The sequence below is a fragment of the Mirounga angustirostris genome, unplaced genomic scaffold (assembly GCF_029215605.1).
Source record: "Mirounga angustirostris isolate CCGP_5_RB_7025 unplaced genomic scaffold, mMirAng1.0.hap1 SCAF_1, whole genome shotgun sequence".
Classification (NCBI taxonomy): Eukaryota; Metazoa; Chordata; class Mammalia; order Carnivora; family Phocidae; genus Mirounga; species Mirounga angustirostris.
The window spans coordinates 202,017,132-202,036,037 of record NW_026991709.1 but is presented as its reverse complement, the minus strand read 5'-3'; the positions used below and the strand labels follow the sequence as shown (position 1 = coordinate 202,036,037).

At 50.5% G+C, this 18,906-nt stretch overlaps 1 protein-coding gene across 1 annotated transcript in view; it reads left to right on the top strand.

Annotated features, from left to right (window-relative positions):
• Positions 1-16,119: 16,119 nt before the first annotated feature.
• GATAD2A (GATA zinc finger domain containing 2A) overlaps positions 16,120-18,906 on the top strand; it is a 103,721-nt gene continuing 100,934 nt past the window's right edge. Inside the window, exon 1 of the mRNA XM_045862633.3 lies at positions 16,120-16,504. The gene's annotated coding sequence lies outside the window, so the exon portion shown is untranslated. The remainder of the gene's footprint in view (positions 16,505-18,906) is intronic.

The following is an 18,906-nucleotide window of genomic DNA, read 5'->3' as shown; positions in this document are numbered from 1 at the left end:
CCCCGCCTGGAGGAGAGGGGACCCCTAAGACCTCAAACATTTGCCCCACAGCTGCCTGTTCCTCCCTGGCCCTTACCACAGACACATTTGCTTGCTTCCCTAGTGTCCTATTTCCTGTGTTCTTAGGAAACACATCAGCCAGCCTCCATGTGCCTAGGGTTGTTTTTGTGTTGTTGGTGGTTTTTCTTCTTTTAATTTTTCTTTTTGACATGAAAGTCACATAAAATTAACCACTTAATGTGTACAATTCAGTGGCACTTAATTCCCAGTGTTGTACAGCCAACACGTGTCTAGTTCCAGAACATTTTCATCACCTCAAAAGGAAACCCTGTCCCCATTAACTGTCAATCCTGTTACCCTTCTCCCCAGCCCCTGGCAGCCACTAATCTGCTTTCTGGCTCTGGGTTTGTCTGTTCTGGACATGCCATATAAATGGGATCATACATGTGGCCTTTTGTGTCTGGCTTCTTTCACTCAACATGCCTGCAAGGTTCATCGACCTACATGAATCAGACTTTGATTCCTTAAAGGTGAATAATACTCCACTGTATGGATGGACCGGTTTGCTTATCCGTCCATCCGCTGATGGATGCTTGGGTTGTTTCTTCCTTGTGGCTGTTGTGAGTAGTGTTGCTGTTGCGAATGTGCCCCTACACATTTTTGTTTAAACGTGTTTTCAATTCTCTTGGGTTGTGCCTTGTTTTTAATGCGCAGAGATGGTGCCCGGCTGCCACCCACACTTTGTCAAGGCCGTCGTGTTGCTCTCATCACCGCGCCCCTCAGTAACACCAAGGTGCTCTCAACTGCTCACTCCTAGGGGCACGTCTGAGCTTTCCTTTGGGCCTTGGTCCTGAGGCAGAAGCACTGGCCACTGGATGTATCAGAGATTCCCCACGGCCCTGCCAGGGAGAACCTCCCCCAGTGCAGTGATCCCACCAATCCCCATTGATGCCCGCCCCCCGCTGCCCCATACTCAACAACCCAGCCATAAATGGCTTTATCACTTGGGATGGACTCTGCCTGCCCTATCAGCTTGGACACCGTTTTCCCCACCTCAAGTTTCACAGCCTTTCTGCAGGAATCACAGCCTGAGCCCACCCAACCGGAGCACAGCCACAAATCCACCATGTGACAAGCCACCCACCAGCAGGCATGTGGCCACCAGCTGGGAGTGAATCACGTGTGACTAGTAAGCCAGTCTCGAGATGGCCACTGTTTCACAGGAAGTAGGCTCATTTGGGTGCTGCAGAACAATGCCCTGGTTGAATAAATCAGCAGTTCCCAGAAAATTTTCCACAAATTGCCAGATATTAATGAACAAAGAGTGGCTGTTGGAGTCATAGGTTTTGGGGAACGTCTTGGGCAGAGCCAAGCAAGCTCCTTTCAGCAGGACTGCTCAGCACAAATGGACATGGTATGGAGAAGCTCTGCAGGGTCTGCAGGACACACTCGGGAAGTGGACGACAAACACAGCCAGGAAGTCGTCACAGGATGGAGGGGAGGGAGGATAGGAGTGGACCTCGTAGAGGCCAGCAGGTGGCCAGGGCAGCTGGCCCAAGCACTGAGTGGCCAGGGCAGGGCTTATTGTCCTTCACACACTCACACACACACACCCCAATCCTCAGAAATCCTGTCACTCCACCCATTTCTGGCTATCTCCACTGCCCCTCCCCAAGTCCCAGCCATATCTCCCACCTGGATGTTGTCCAACCTCCTCCCTGAAGGGTCCTGGAACACTCTGTGCTTGCTCCCACCTCTCTGCCTGCCAGGGGCACTCTCCCCACCGCTGCTCCGTTCAGCAGCCCAGCATCAGCCAGGAATGTCCCGGCCCAGGCCTGGCACATGTTGGCAGGTCCAGGAGACAGCCCAGGAGGAAGAACGCAGGCAGTCCTGGCAGACGCCACTGTGGACACCTGCCTGTGTTGTCTGCAAGTGTCAGAACGCTCGGTCACTGTGCTTGCCCCCCCCCCCCGGAATGCCAACAGGACCCTGCTGTACTGCAAGGAGTGGGAACTTCACAGCCCCAGGCCAATGGGCACTGGGGGTCCTGGAAATTGAAAATGATCACAATATGTATTGGCTTTCCCCTTTGGCCTAGCTGAGCCCGTTAGATTTACATTTCCCCACAAAGAAAGCTACTCAGAGAGAGGCAGGCAGTCTTGCCTCTTGGTCCTGTCTGTCCAGCACCTGACATGGCTTCCTTGATTTGAACCACGCTGATCCAACCCCAGTCAGTTCAGACTTGCCAACTGGATGCAAGAGGCTGAAGGGCTCCTGGAGTCAGAGGAGGGGGGGTGTCTCCCTAGGTCAAGGGACAGAGGCAGGGGGATCAGGATTCTGAGGGCCACAGGGGCTCCACTGCCTCATCCCCGACCCTCTCCAAGGGCTGCTGCTGGTCCCCGGAGAGCCAGGGAGGAGGAGGATTGCTGAAGAATTCAAAAGTTCATTTCACCCCCAAGTCATGCTCACATGCTGAGATTACAATGCAATTAGTTGGGAAAAGGAAGGAAAGATTCATTTCCATTAATTTGATTTCCTTAAGTACTTTGATATTTTGGGTACTTTTTTCAAGGACCAGAAAATAAAGGGACTATTAGTGTGTTATGAAAAATACAATACTCCCAATGAATTACGGCTGCTACAATAAATGTCATTTTTAAAACCATGGCATTCTTGGGGCGCCTGGGAGGCTCAGTCGTTAGGCATCTGCAGGGTCCTGGGATTGAGCCCCGCATTCCCTGCTTCTCCCTCTCCCGCTCCCCCGCTTGTGTTCCCTCTCTCGCTGTGTTTCTCTCTGTCAAATAAATAGGAAACACAAGCAGGGGGAGTGGGAGAGGGAGAAGCAGGCTTCCCGCAGAGCGGGAAGCCCAATGTAGAGCTCAATCCCAGGACCCCGGGATCATGACCTGAGCAGAAGGCAGACGCTTAACGACTGAGCCACCCAGGCGCCCCTAAAGATTTTATTTTATTTGTACGAGAGAGAGAGAGCACGCACAAGCAGGGGGAGCGGCAGGCAGAGGAGAAGCAGGCTCCCCGCTGAGGAAGGAGCCCAATGTGGGACTTGATCCCAAGACCCTGGGATCATGACCTGAGCAGAAGGCAGACGCTTAATGACTGAGCCACCCAGGCGCCCCATTCAATAAAATCTTAAAAAAAAACAAAAAAACAAAAAAAACCCATAGCATTCTTACACTAGGAGTTTGTGGGAGAGAGATCAGCACCCTATGCCCCATCCCTGTCGTATATATTCTGAAAAGCTCTCTGAAACACAGCTCTCTAGAGATGGGCCCCCTTGTCAGTGTGTGTTTTGTTTTGAGTGTCGTGTCCAAGCACGATTCCGCACCCTTACTGTCTGTGCAACATGGAGTTGAGTCTCCATCTGCAGTTAGTCACACTCTGTGCAGAGTGAGTGTGTGGTCCTGAGGAGATTCTGCTACTATAGAGTTCTGCACACAAATGCTCCCCTAAAGGGTTAAGTACAAACTGCTCAGAAGTATGGCTTTGAACCGGAAGTGTATCTCCTCCTCTGTCTTCATCTGCATGTGTCACCAGTTGCTGTGGGCATCTCGGGCTCCTCCATCCTCGGCCACCAGGGGGCATGGCGGCTCGGGCAGCGTTCCCACCAGGTTGAGCGACCTGAGTCCAGCGCCTGGCTGGGAAAGATGGGCTGGAAGTTGCCAGTCTCCAGTGCGGCCTGGCCTTGTCCTCATTTGCAGGGATGCGGAATAACCTTCACCACAGAGTCTCTCAGGTCCTCTCCTGTATCATGTGGGATAGGAGATGCTGATCTCCAGGTGTTAGGGCTGCACCATTCCCTCCTTTACTTGCCAAACATTTATTTGGCACATACTTGATGCTGAATGTTGGGGACACAGCAGGAGCCATATCAAGCAAAGTCCCTGCCCTCAGGGAGTGGACATTCTACCAGGAGTGTGACAATGGGCCTCAAGTAGGAGTGAGCCATGCTCCACTTATGAGATGAGAGCAGTATACTTGTAGGATGGGAAACTAGGGACAGGTGGGGGACACTGTGACAGGACAGAGGGGAGACCTCCCTCAGCCAGCCAGTCAGAGCTGGATGATGTTTCAACTTCTGCTATGTAGACACCAAGACTGTGGGAAGGGAATGGGCCAGCCCTGGTGTCTGCTACTCAAGGGGATACTGGGAGGGCATCGGAACTGCCAGCCCTCCGGTGGCATTCTGCCTTGAGTCATGTCGGGGGGACACTGATGGGTGGGGAAAGTGGCTGAGCCCCCATTTCCAGAAGAGGGATCAAATCCCTGGATCCTCTCAGGTCCTTCTCCCCCCACCATACTCAGGCCAATATCCCAGAAACAAACTGGGGGTGAGGGTGGTGCAAACAGGGCTAAATGTGCACAGGGGTGTGGGTCAGACGGTGACAATAACAAAGATGGGGTCAGTGACTTGTATAATGTAGACTCCCAACAGCAGGTGACCAGGGGCCAGGGCACTCCTGACATCACCATGAACCAACCAGAGCAGATGCTTCGGAGCTAGGTCCCTGATCCGAGGACTCCTAACGCCCTGCCCAGCAGTGACCACACTGTTTCCTGAGCCACCCCCTCCCCAGGAAAAGGGAATTCATCTCTTAAAGAAGTTCTTCCTGCCTCCAGAATGTTCCTCTGTCCTCTGGTGCCAACAGAAGGAAGTCCCAGCTGGGCCACACCCAAATCCCTCATTCACAGGATGTGTTTCCCTCTTAGCATCTAGTTCTCCTCAGATCCAAAAGCTTAAGGAGATTACTTTTGAGGGATTATTTACCCCTCCCTGACTGTGTCCTGAAATGGCCACAAGCCACACTTGTGGTTGGCCTGGCTGTGGGACACCCACACGCCTTGACTGCAGAGAGCGGGGCCCGGTGGGCTTTGCACGTAGGGACGCCACGGCAGTGTCCACTCAGTCCCTGTGATGGGAAGAGCAGCCCATGGCCACATCACCTCTCTCTGGATTCTTCCAGCCTTCACACCTTACCTTGGTACTCACAGCCAGTGAGGACAGTGGTTGAGTGCGGAACATGCTCCCCTCCCTTCTCTTAATTCCCGTGAAAAAGGCCAGAACCTAGATCCGTCTGAGAAACAGGATACAACACGATACACGTTTGTGATGCAGGGAACATCAGAGGCATTTCAATCAACATTATGTGGGCATCTAACAAGAGTTGGGGCACCCAAAAGAATCACCGGTTCAAGGTCACAGTTTGGAGCCAAAGCGGATTTTTGAAACTGGTTCATCTCTCTCTCCCAAGCCACACCAGATTCTAACCTTCACATTTGACCAGTTCCTCCAAAGACACCAAGCCATGGGGTCGTGTGAAATGGATTACTCAGGGCGCCTGGGTGGCTCAGATGGTTAAGCGTCTGCCTTCGGCTCAGGTCATGATCTCAGGGTCCTGGGATCGAGTCCCGCATCGGGCTCTCTGCTCCTTGGGAGCCTGCTTCTCCCTCTGCCTCTCTCTCTGTCTCTCATGAATAAATAAATAAAATCTTTAAAAAAAAAAAATGGATTACTCAAACCCGGACTGACGCCTAGCGGTGGCTTGGCACACGGAAGATACTCTGACATTCTCCGATAGGTTTATACTAAAGCACTATCCATCATTGATCTGAAATTCACATCGGACTGGGCGTCTTCTGTTTTCATTTGCTAGGTCTGGCCACCCTGGAGGCTCAATAATATCTTTGAATAAAGGAACATAGGCCTGTGATCAGAGAGCTGGAATCTGACTGAGTCCCAATAAGGAATTTTACCGGCGGGAAACAGAACTCATAGGGCTCTGCAGTACTACGCTTCCTTCTTCCCATCAGAATAAAATCTCACCTCTGGGGCACCTGGTGGTTCAGTCTGTTGAGCATCTGCCTTTGGCTCGGGTCATGATCCCAGGGTCCTGGGATTGAGCCCCGCGTCGGGCTCCCTGCTCAGCGGGGAGCCTGCTTCTCCCTCTCCCTCTGCTGCTCCCCCTGCTTGTACTCTCTCTCTCTAATAAATAAATAAATAATCCTAAAAAAAATCCCACCTCCTCCCAGGCCCAAAGTATCAGCCAGCCTCTCCCACCTCATCCCTGCCCACCAGCTTGCCACTGCTCTGTCCCGTACTTGGTGCCACCTGTTCCCCTCACTATTTCCCTCTACCCAGAATGCTTGTTTCCAGTTTGACTCTGTAAGATCCAGGTCTCTGCTCAGATCCACCTGTTTGCAAGCCCATGACTCCTGCCCTGGCCAGAGGCCTCCCCAGTCACTGTGTCACACCCTTGATTATTTTTCTTCATCATCATCATCAGTAGTTGAAATTACCTGTTCAGGAGAGCCTGGGTGGCTCAGTCGTTAAGCGCCTGCCTTCAGCTCAGGTCATGATCCCAGGGTCCTGGGATCGAGCCCCACATCGGGCTCCCTGCTCCACGGGAAGCCTGCTTCTCCCTCTCCCTCTCCCCTTGCTTGTGTTCCCTCTCTCGCTGTCTCTCTCTCTGTCAAATAAATAAATAAAATCTTAAAAAAAAAAAAAGAAAGAAAATATCAGATGAGGAATAAAAAATAACTTAAAAAAAAAAGAAATTACTTTGTTCATTTCTTTGTCAGTCTGTCCCCTCCCACTCGCCTTGATCACCACAGCATCCAGACACATGATCACAGGCCTCTGAGTATCCATGGGTGACAACTCCAATCAGGAACCCGGGCCTTGCACCGAAACTCCTGCCACAGCACCATCTCCCCCTATGCTGCAAGCTCCTGGCTCTCAGCATCACCTGGAGCAGGCATGAAGGTTGCCAAGACCAGGCAGTTTGAGGGACTCCTATACTAGTAAGAAGATAAATTAATCTCTTAATCTAAGCAAAAGTTGTGATTCAGCATTTCCCAACCCAGGACATGTAGAAATAAATACCCTTGGGGCGCCTGGGTGGCTCAGTCAGTTAAGCATCTGCCCTCGGCTCGGGGCATGATCCTAGGGTCCTGGGATCGAGCCCCACATCGGGCTCCCTGATCAGTGGGAAGCCTGCTTCTCCCTCCCCCACTCCCCCTGCTTGTGTTCCCTCTCGCTGTGTCTCTCTCTGTCAAATAAATAAATACAATCTTTAAAAAAAAAAAAAAAAGAAAGAAATACCCTTGCTCCAAGGATCCTAGCAACTTCCCCAGTTCAAACTTCCCCAGTGCAGGAGCTTCTAGGGCTTTCTATGGTGGACAGCAAGGTGCATCATTCTCAGGAACATTCTAGAGGCTGAAACCAAACCCCACAGGACAGTCCTGAATAACTGATTGAGGCTGGTGACTTGAATCTGTGGTGAGAAGCATCGCCCACCAGACCATTTGCTTTCAATTTAAGAGATCGGAGCCCATGGGCTGACTGTACCTCTGTGTGTGCACAAAATCAAAGCGGGCCTCATATGTCTGTATATGAAATAGAACCCCTCTGGAGGGACATGCAAGAGCCTGACATCACAGCCTGTGGGCGAGGAGACAGGAGGCCCGGAGTTCAAGGTGAGAGAGATGCCTTCTCCTTGGTGCCTTTGCCCAAGGCTGCCTGCTGCCTCAGGCTGTCTGACCCTTATTAGCAGGTCATTAAACATTTGTGGCATAAATTAATATACAAACAATTAGAACCAAAAGAGCAAAATGAGATGGAACACCATATTCCTCAATATACACGTCATAAATACACATACACATGTAATGCACACATGACCAATTACCTATAAACAGATAACTGCCTGGGTCACCCATCTCCTTGGGCACCTTTCATTCCGGGCCACCCTTGCAGTGCTCACTCTGCTTACCTGTCCACTCCCAGTCCCGGGCCTGTCTACAGGGGAGACAGAGGAGAATCTGTGCTGATCAGGTCTGTTTCTATAATTTTTATATGTCCAGGGGAAAATCTCTTTCTCCCGGCTCTCTTGCCTACGCTTCAGCAATAATCGAGGAGAAAATTCTCATAAAGAAGACCAGAGCCTTGGTGATCAGATGCGTCAGAGGCTGAGCAACAGGAAGGACAGGCCTGGCCCGGTCTGGGTGGAAGCCAAAGGCAGGGAGCCCTGGTGGCTGCTTCCCCACAGACTGGCCCAAAGGCCTTAACATGGAGGACGCAAGCAACTCGGCCGCGGCAGCGACAGGGACATTTCCCTCGCTAAGACACATGTGTGACTCTCAGGGCATGGTCCCTGAGGGCTCAGAGCTCCTTGGGGACTGCTGAATTCCACCCAAGACAAGAGCACAAACCCTGGATCCCTGAGCTGTCTGTTCTCCCCCTGGAGCTTAAATAAGCACGAAAGTGCAGTGAATCTGGCCTTTGAGACTCAGTCAGGCTCCGCTCAGAGACCAGCTTGGCCCTCTCCTTGCTACTGAGCTAAGTCACACCCTCTCTGGGCACTCCTCCCCTGGGAAAAGTAGAAGGTGGGGACTGGCTGATTTGTTAACTTCCTCTCTGCTCTGACAGTCCCCGACGTGGGATTATCTACACGGAGAGGGGACACAGAGGGGAGAAATGAGGAGGCATTTCCGAGAAGATGGGCGACCCAGGCAGTTATCTGTTTATAGGTAATTGGCCATGTGTGTATTAAATGTGTATGTGTATTTATGACGTGTATATTGGGGAATATGGTGCTATCCTCTGGGAATGTATTATCTAATGGAGATAAGAAAGGAAGAAAGAAAGAGAGAGAGAGGAGGGAAGGGAGGAGAGGGAGGGAAAAAGGAGAGAAGGAAGGAAGGAGAGCCATCTTACCTACTTTGTGTGGTGAATTAATACAAAATGCACAAAAACTAAAGGATTATAAACAGAAAATGTTAAACACCAACACATTCGTGGCCCCAGCAGGTGGAAAGGCTTGCTTGGAGTCAGGGATTTTGTTCTTCACTCCTTGCACCTTTCCCACCTTTCCACACTGCACCCCAAAGAGCTAATTTGAAGTGGCTGGGAGGACTTTGGGGAGAGTGTGGACAGCTGCAAAGATTTCAGGATTGGAATCCAGACCGAGGTTCTGGTTTTATTTATTTGTGACCCTGGCCAAATAAAAATCCCTGAGCCTCAGTTGCATCCCCTCCAAAACGGAGGTCTATCCCTTGACCCCATACAACTACTAAGAGAGAGGGGTGCAATCAGAGGTGACAGAAGCTGGCTTAGCCCAGGGCAGTATGGGGAAACAGCCCTTTTCAAATCGTGAACCACGGTCCACAGACTGTGAGTTCTCCAGGAGGTTAATGGGTGTTCTTAGAATAAAAGAAAACAGACCACGTTGTCAAGGAAGTTTGCAATATACCATGACAACATCCATTATCGATAGGAAAAGGTTTAGCAAAATCCTCTAGTTGAAAAAATAATTTTATAAGAGAGAAACTAATCACAGAATTGATTGATATCTTGAGGCCTTCTGATGTCCTGTGGAATCCAGAGTGGGACATTTTACACTGATCAATGTATCCTCATGGCGGGGATGCCTGAAATCACGGATAGTACTGAACACTGTATATACTATGACTTTTTCATATGTACACATACCTATGATAAAGTTTAATTTATAAATTAGAAAGGCACAAAAATAACTGATAATAAAATAGAATAATATAATAAAAGTTAAGCGTATTCGGTGTCTCTTTCACATTATCCCAAAATATCTTATTGTATTGTAGTTGCCCTTCTTCTCGTGATTAAGTGAGATGATAAAATTCATACATGATGAGATGAAGTGAAATGAATGATGTAGGCATTGTGACATAGCACTGGGCTACTATTGACCTTCTGGCAATACCTCAGAAGGAGGATCATCTGTATCCAGGCCAGCATTTGTCCTTGGGTAACTGAAACCAGGGAAAACGAAACCTCAGGTAAGGGGGTTATGACACATTCCAGGAAGTAACTGGAGTGAAGGGAGGGCCAAAGACAAGAAAGACTTTGAATGCCAAGCCAAGATTCAACCTTTGGTGATGGAGGGCTTAAAAATTTTTCTTTTTCTTCTTAATTACAAAACCAATAGAATACAACCTCCTTAAAAATGGAAGTTTTTTGAGTAGGGGTGTGACATGATTCTTGATTGAAGAGAAATCAGTCTAACAGTTTGTGTGTAATTGATTACGAGAGAGTCGCTAAGAGCATTTTTGGGAATGGGTGGTATTGACAGAAATCAAAAGAACAGACAGAAAAGCAAGGGGACAAATCATAATGTTGAGCAACTAACTTTGAGTTTGATGAGTGATGTTAAAGCAATCTCCAAAGATTTAAGAGCTTTCAACCTGGAACACCAGGCAAGTGATGTTAGTGCAGAAGAAGAGTGACAAAGGGAAGCAGGTTGAAAGGATAGGGTTCCCTCTCCCTCTCCCTTTTTCTTTTTTTTTTTTTTTTAAAGATTTTTATTTATTTGACAGAGAGAGACATAGCGAGAGCAGGAATACAAGCAGGGGGAGTGGGAGAGGGAGAAGCAGGCCTTCTGCCGGGCAGGGAGCCCGATGTGGGGCTCGATCCCAGGACCCTGAGATCATGACCTGAGCCGAAGGCAGATGCTTAACGACTGAGCCACCCAGGCGCCCCTCCTCTCCCTTTTTCTGCCATTGTGGTGTGTGCAGCTGACTGTGCACAGACCTCTTGTCTTCTTACACAACTTTTAGGATCAAGGGCTTCCTGGTTGAGAAACAGAAGTAGAATCATCCCATTCCCCATGGATTCCGATAAAAACTGGTAATAAAATCAGGTATAACTCCAAGAGGAGACATTGGAGAAGAACCAAACTGATGTATAAGGGATCGCTTACGAGATGGCACACATATTTATACTGTATCAAGGTCACTAACATCTTACCATGTCATGTTGAAAAGGTCACCACTCTCTCTGGACAGTTGGATGTGTTTTATTAGGAAAATAATTTTCTTCTCTTTGTTTCTTTACTTCTGCACTAGTAGGTTGGTTCGGTAATAAATATATGAGAGCTTTTCTTTGAAAAAAAAAAAAAAAAGAATGGAGAATGGGTTAAAGAGAAAGACATCAAATTTTGTCTGAAACATATGTAGCTGTTGAGTTTCGGTCACATCCCATCTAGAAGGGAAGGAGATCCCAGACAGGAACTCAGGCAGACTGGAAATACAAATCTGGGAGTTCCTAAGAGTTCTACTCCTTGAAGGGATTCATTCTCTGAAGAAACATAGCAAGCACAGAGTAATAGCAAGAGATGAGATGGCAGAATTTCCAGGTAGAAGTTGGACGAAGACTGAACAGGAGACCAGAAGAGGCAAGTTCCCCAGAAACCATGAAAGACATTTCAAGGAGTAGGGAGTGTCCTCTAGATGCTGGAGGTTGGAGAAAATGCAGACCAAGAAGAGTTCCTGCAAGGGGAATCACTCCGTTCTCAGTAATTTGAGAGAAGGATTTTAGTGGCAGGATTAGACACCAGCCTGACAGGGAGGAAGGAATTGGCAAGGGAATGAAAGCAGTGGGCCAGGTCCACAGGCATGACATGCATGTCCCTTGGAGGCAGAGAGGCAGTCACTTCAGTCGTAGGGCACAGGGCTCTTGTCTCGAGAGAGAGAGGTTGGAGGAAGGGTCTGAAATGCAGTGGAATGAAGGCCCTGACCTAGGTTTTAGGCTCAGATGTAAGTGCTTGTCTAGGATGCTAAAGGCCTTCAGATCCCACAGAAGCTCAAGGGGAATTCTTCACTGGTGGTAGTAAGGAAACTCTTTCCCACCTAGCACTGCAATGGGCTCCTCCCTCTGCACAAAAAGTGGCCACACATGTCAAAGGTCAACTCCCTCCCGTTGAGAAATGCTTTCCATCCTGGTTGGGGAAGTCACCCTTTTGACTTAGTAGTCTTCTAAGCTGTAGGCATGTAGGTGTACATAATACTTTTTTGCTCCAGCAAAGGGTTATCACCAGTGCCATTTAATTATGTCAATAAGAACCAGATAAGATTTGTTACTACAGTCTAGGTTTTTGACCTAGAGACTAAAGAAGCCTGACAGCAAGGGCTCCTGGGCTCCATCTGGACTCAATTCCAGATTTTCTAGGCATCCAACACCAATGAAACTACATTGCTCCCCACCCCTGGATACTTCAGGTGCTCCCTGACTTTCTCTTGTGGGGAGCAGGAGGATGACTTAGGCCAACCTCTTGATTTGGTAGTGTCTATTTCTCTCTGAAAAGACACTGACTTTTTACTATCCTTTCCCTGGGAGACCCAGAGCCAATTCCTATGACCTGCTAGAAGATGCAGGTTTCAGTAGATTAGCAATTCACATATGTGAACCTCAAAGTGCTTGGCAAACCCAAATGAATTTTGCAGTCCAACAATCTTAGGAGGCAATGATGGAAAGGGCACTTTGCTCTGGTCACCTGAACTGGCAAGTGACACTGGAGGACTTTAACTTTTGTGCTTAGTACCGTTCCCACTGGTATTAACCAGCTGTTATTCTTCACTGTTAGTGGGCACTCTTCCTTGTCCAAGACCCTAACACCAGTAGGGGGTCTCTGCAGGCTGGCACCCACCAGGCCCTCATTTTTCTAACTACCACTGAGGCCTTGCCTTCCTTGCTGCCTGTGCAGTCACCTGGCTCAGTTCCCGTTTCCCTATTTGGATGTGAATGTCACTTAGCCAGTTTGCCCACATGATTTCCCAGACCCAGGAAGGGACACGCCTTGATGCAGAGAGATGCAATCACTACTACCACTGTGGAAAGGAAAGCCATCCTTGGTATGGGTCACATGCCCTTCTTTTCATTTTTTATGTCAGAAGCTGTGCTTGTGTCATCCATTTTGGCGGCGCATTTCACTTCCTCTGATGAATGCCCATTTGCCTTGGACTCTTCCAGGATACAATTTCCCAGGCAATAGGGCTCTTGTTTATGTTTAGATGCCAGGCTTCTCGGACATCCCTTAATCCAACATCTCCGCCTCCAGGCAATGCCTTTTTCCAGAGAATAAAGAAATTCTGTACATTCTTAAAATAAAAAGTGAAACATAATTATAGGTCCTGACATTTCTAGGGATCAGTCTGGGAATTACACAAGACAGCCTTGAAATAACCTCACTTCATTTGCAATCTCCCTTTGACAAAGTTAATTTCGGTGGCCTTGACCCTGGTTATGGTCCCCCACTTGCCCTTTGCTCTTGGAGTTAGGGGACTCTAGCAGACCTGTATCCAGAAATTTCCCATGGCTTGCCTAAGAGAGAGATAAGGCTCAGGAAGTTTTTGGTTCCTAACATGTCTCAACTTGGCACAAGGACTCAAGGGGATAGGCACCTCTTCTTCTCCCCGTTCCTGCACATAGGCCCAAAGTGAGATTAAGGCAATGCAAGTTTAGGATCCAGCCATAGAGTAGGAGTGGGATGTGAACAAGTCACAGTTGCCCTGTAAGTCTCTCCATTTCTCATGTATAAAATGAAGCGTTGGACAATGAGCTGCTCTTTGATCCCAGTTCAATTCAGTCACTATAAAAGCACTGAGGGACTACTTACACGAATAAGGCTGGATCCCTGCTCTCAGAAAGCATCCTGCTTAGTGACTGGAATGAAAGGAAAAGCTCCTGAGTCCTACTGTGCACCGTGTGCACAACCTTTGAGACTGGTGTTCTCATTTCTGATATGGCTGAGGAAAGTAACTAGCCTAGCTCCTGTGGGTTCAACTGCAGCTCTGCTAGCCACCAAATTCTGAGTGGTTATTGTCACCCAGACTGGCTCAGACACTTGCAGAATGTGGTAAGTGTTACAACAGAGGTGCAAACAAGGGGCTCTGGGAACACATTGTCTTCATGTTTCCAGTGGCTTCCTTCCCTAACCAAGGACTCTGTCAACCTTGCCACTTGAGTCCAGGCTGAGTTCAGTCAGGGAATCAGGCCCCACAGGGCTGCCTGCCAACCTCCCATTCCTGTGACTCTCAGGATTTATCCTTTACTTTTCTTCCAGGAATAACAGCCCACTTGTAACAATAACAATAATCCCTTACACCACCGCTTCATGGTTTACAAAACAGTTTTACATCATTTAATCACATTCCCACAATATCTTCTTGGTATCTCTTTAGTATAACATTCTGCCTTGCCTGACAGGCCTGTTTCCCTTTATTGCATTCATCTTGGCTCACAAGTTCCATCCTATAATTCAGGTATCTCAGTACCTTGCACATTTCTGTGCACAAGGTGGGGGAGATAAAAGTTTGCCGTATTGAATCCTCACTGTGTTGTGGGTCTTTCTCATGGCTGCTTTCTTCACCCCTTTGATTCAATGGTTGTTTGGTTGTCTGCTAAGGGCAAAGCTGGGTTCTTTCTTTCTTCCTTGCTTTCTAAGTAATCTCCACACCCAATGTGGGGCTCAAACTCATGACCCTGAAATCAAGAGTCACATGTTTTTCCGATTGAACCGGCCAGGTGTCCCAGAGCTAGGTTCTTAAAAAGATTTTATTTTTAAGTAACCGCAATACCTGATGTGGGGCTTGAACTTACAACCCTGAGATCAGGAGTCCTATGTTCTACCAACTGAGCCAGCCAGGCTCCCCAAAGCTGGGTTCTTTGAGAGGGAAATCAGGCAAGGAGTTCAGATCAACAGTGGGGAAGACAGAGGCAAAGGACTCTGACACCTGGTGGGCCATGGTACGTCTTACAGCAGAGATGCAAACACTGTGCAGTTTGAGTGACTGATGAATTTCGTCTGGGGGTGGCTGGGAAGCAGGAATGCTTCTTGGAAGGGACCCACCCAGTAGAGAAGGAAAGGGGCTGAAGAACTGGACAGGGGTCAGAATCAGGAATGGCCACAGATTTGATTGACCCTTGGGAAAGAGAAGAGAGCTGCACAGAAAAACACTCTCAAAAAAAGAGGAAAGAGGGCTAAATGGGGAGCTTTTCCAAAAAGGAAGTATTTAACTCCCCAAAATTTTCTAGGAAAGAGTCAAATGGTCACAGTTCCTAAAAAAGGGGAACCATTACTGCAACACAGACACTGCTTAGAAAAAGTTCAGGGAGCACAACTACCTGACATTTTGTTAGTAAAAGGGATGGGGGGCATCCATCTCCTGCGATTCCTCTCTGGAGAAAAGAGAGGGGCTTGAAGTCACAAGTTTCTCCTCTGGTCGGGGGAGGGACATACAAGGCAGGAATTTCCCGAGTTATCTTTAGATATGAAGGCCACGGCACATAGCCCCCACTGCCCCTCAGCCAAGGGAGGGAGAGGGCCAGCGGCCCCTATAGTGCTCAGAAAAGAGCTGGGGTATGCTCCCCAAAATACTGTCCAGGAAAGGAAGTGGGCCCTGAGTTCCTCCAAGTCTCCTTAGTAAAGGGGGCAAGGGCCTGAACCTCTACCAATTTTCTTAGAAAACAGAGCTAGGGTTGCAAATCTACAAAATCACCCTCAGCCTGGCAATTCTCGGAAAAGCGGGCAGGGCAAGACTCGCCAAAACTTTCTTCAGAAGAGGGCCAGAGCAAGAACCTCCAAGATTCTCTTTAGGAGAGGGACTACGGCAAGATTCCTGGATTCTCCTCAGAATGGGGGCTAGGAAACGGATTCCGAAGATTCTCCTCAGAACGGGGGCCAGGGACAAGAATCCCCAAGATTCTTATCAGAAGAGGTCGAACCCACAACTCTTGTCATAAAAGAGCGCAAGGGATAACGCATTCCCTCGGGAACAAGGCCGAGCCAAGGGCTGCCCAGTCTCCTCAGAGCGCGCCTCACGCGGCCCCGCCCACCGCCCGGCGTAACCGCCCCACGCCCGCCCTGCCCAGGCCCTCTCCGGTGCATTGTGGGTGGGGCGCCCCTGCTGAGCACTGCGGGGAACCCCCTGCCCAGCCAGTTGTCGGCCGCCCGGCGGCCCAGCCGAAACGCCCTCCGGGGTCCGAGCGAGCCGGCCAAGAATTGACGCGTCCCCAAGTCCCCGCCCCTCGTGGCGTTCCCGCCCCGAAGCCGAGGCCCTGCCCCCGAAGGGCCATGACTGGCCCTGAGGTCCGCTCCACTCTTTCATTGGCACACCGCTTGTCAGTCACCCCGTCCCTCCTCCTCGGGCCCGCCCAGACCGCCGGCGCGATCCCGAGGGCCAGCCGGCTCGCGCTTTCATTGGCTGTGGGGCACTGTCCGTCGTGAGGCTGGCCACGCCCTCCGTGGGAAGCGGATCCCCGGAGCCTCAGCCGGACCTCATTGGCCTGCGGTGCCGCCACTCGACGAGACGCGCCTCAACCCGGAAGTGTGCGAGGCGAAATCTGCCTAGCAACCGGGGAAGCCGGGCTGCGAAGCGGGCAATTTCAGTGTGAGAAGGAGCGGCGAGACCGAGCGGCGGCTCCGAGCGCGGCGCGGCGGCTCCTCCCGCCCGGGGTCAGCGCCCCGGCGCGCGCACGCGCATCCCTGCCACCCGAGCGCGCTCCGCGCCGCCCGCGTAGTCGCTCGGTCGGTCGTCCGTCGTCCTGTCGCCGCCGCCGCCGCGGGCGCCACCTGAGGGAGCCGCCGCCGCGGGACCCGAGCTGATCGGACCGGACCCCGCCTCCCGAGGCCACCCGGGGCCCAGCAGCCGCCCGCAGAGGCGCCGAGCAACTTCGGTGAGTGAGGGGCCGGCGCCGCTGGTGGCGGGTCCCCGGCTTCCGGTGCCCCGGGCTTCTCTGGGGCTTCCGCTTCTCTGAGGGGACCGCCTCCGATGCGCGGACCCCCTTCTCCGAGGGACCCCCGCCTCTCTCAGGGGAGACCCCCTTCTCCGAGGGACCCCCACCTCTGAGGGACCCCCACTTTCCTGAGGGACCCCACCTCTCTGAGATACTCCTTTCCTCTGAGGGACCTCCACTCTTCTGAGGGGCGCCCCCCTTCTCTGATGGACGCTCCACTTTTCTGAGGGACCCCCTGTCTCTGCGAGGGAGCCCTCCCTCCCCCGTGTCTTTGAGGGACCGCCTGCTTCACTGAGGGCCCCGCTCCCTGAGCCCCCTCCTAACTTGTCTAAAGAGACCGCTGCTTCTCTGAGCGGTGCTCTGTCTCTGAGGGACCCCCCCCGATTTCCTGGGGACCCTTGCTTCTCTCAGGAGACACCCTGCTTCTGGGGGACCCTCCTCGCTTCTCTGGGGGGCCCCACCCTCTCTGAGGAGACCTCCCGGCCTTTCCAGGGACCCCCTCCCCGCCCCCCGTTCTCTGAGGAGAGCCCTGCTTCTCTGAGCTGTTGTCCCTCTTATCCCTTTTTGCCCTTGCTTTTCTAAGGTGTCTCCCACTATGCACAGGGCCCCTTTCCCCCTGCCTTTCTGAGATGCTCTCCCTGCTGTCCCCCCTCCCTGGGTGACCTCCTCCTTCTCCCAAGCGTCCCCAACTAATCTGAGGTGTTGCTGCTTCTGTCAGAATCCCTTCTGGGCATGTTCCCCACTTTTCTGAACTATCCCCACTCTTGATGGGACCCCCTACTTTTTGATGAGTGCCTTCTGTTCCCTGAAATGGTATTCATTTGACTGGGATCCTTAGTTCCCAGAGGAAAAGTTCCCCACTTTCCCAAAATGTTTTCTTTTGGGCTCTCCACTAATCTGTGGAAGCCACAATTTTCTGAGGGGTCCCTGGCTCCTCCAGAGGTTCTCCCCTTAATATGGGATGTCCTTCTCCTAGGGGATCCTCATGTCTCTTAAGTGTGCCTCCACTTTTCCAAGATATCCTCTGCTGGCGGGAAACACTGTGGATTTCCTCACTTCTCTGGTGCCCCCGCATTCTGAGGAGTTCCCCTCTCACTTGCCTGAGGACATTTCCCCCTTTCCTGAGGTTTCCTGCCTGATTCTCTAAGGGAGGAGCTCTTCCTTCATTTTCCTTGGATCCCCTAACTTCAAGGTTCCCCTGTTTCTGTTTGGGGTACCCTCTTCCTCCTTTCTGGAAGGAGAGACCAGAAATGTCCCCCCTCTTCTGTCTTCTTTCTTGCCCGATTGGAGGAGGAGTTCTTTGAACTTTGACCTCAGCTTCCAAGGACCTGGAGAATTTTGTGGCTGGAAAGGAATTTGGGAGACAGTCAAACAGACAGACAGTTTCTCTCGTCCTTCTGAGACCTGCTAGATTTGAGGGGGAGCAGGGGCTGTTGCCAGATGACCACCTTGGTTACTCCATTTTTGAGCCGTGGGCCACCACCGTGTTGTCAGGCCATTGTGGAGGCGGGAGGGACAGGGCTGGAGCATTATCCTCCTATTATTCCCCATTATCACACTGTCAGGCTGTGGGACCGACCCACTTCCTGTCCCATCCCTCAGTCCTCCTTCTGCATAGTGTAGCACACCACCCTCTCACCCCCCCAAAAAAGGAGAAGCAAAAACACTCCTTCAGGTCTTCCTGCTATGTTTTCTCTGATTCACCCCTTGATCTCTAGAGGATCCCCAGTTTGTGGGCCAGTCTGGTTTGAATGGCAGGGCAAGAAGCAGGAAATGGGTCACCTTAGATCCAGGAACAGTGGAAGGGAGGCAAAGGACAGGGAATTTGACAGTATTTCTCTTAAGTTTTAGGTAACTTCAGCCTGGCCCAAAGGAAGTTTTTACATGGCTTTTACAAATCTCATGTGTACTTTTTTTAATGGCCCACCCTGGATTCCAAATTCACTCCAGTAGCTAATTTTATCTGCTTTGCCAAATGCAGAGCTCTCTGGAGCCCAAGTAGATGAATGCTGGCATTGAGAGATGGTCCAAAGGACAGGAATGAACTCAGTTTGAAACCTGAGTAACTTGTAACCACTTCGTGTCCATGTACAAGTCTCCAGCTAAAAACATGGGGAGAATGTATTTGAAGTGGAGTTCTGAAATGTAGGCTGAACTGTTTGGTTTAGCATTTCAACAAGTTCTTCTCTCTGACTCTGCTAGAACTGCAGTTCACTTTACAGTGTGACTTAAGGCTGTCTCTCTCCTGTTCATTTCCATCTGGGTCTTGCTTAATTTGAGTCCTTTGTGAAGATTCCTGCCGAGGCTATAATTTGAGTTCTAAATCTGTCGGTGGACCATGT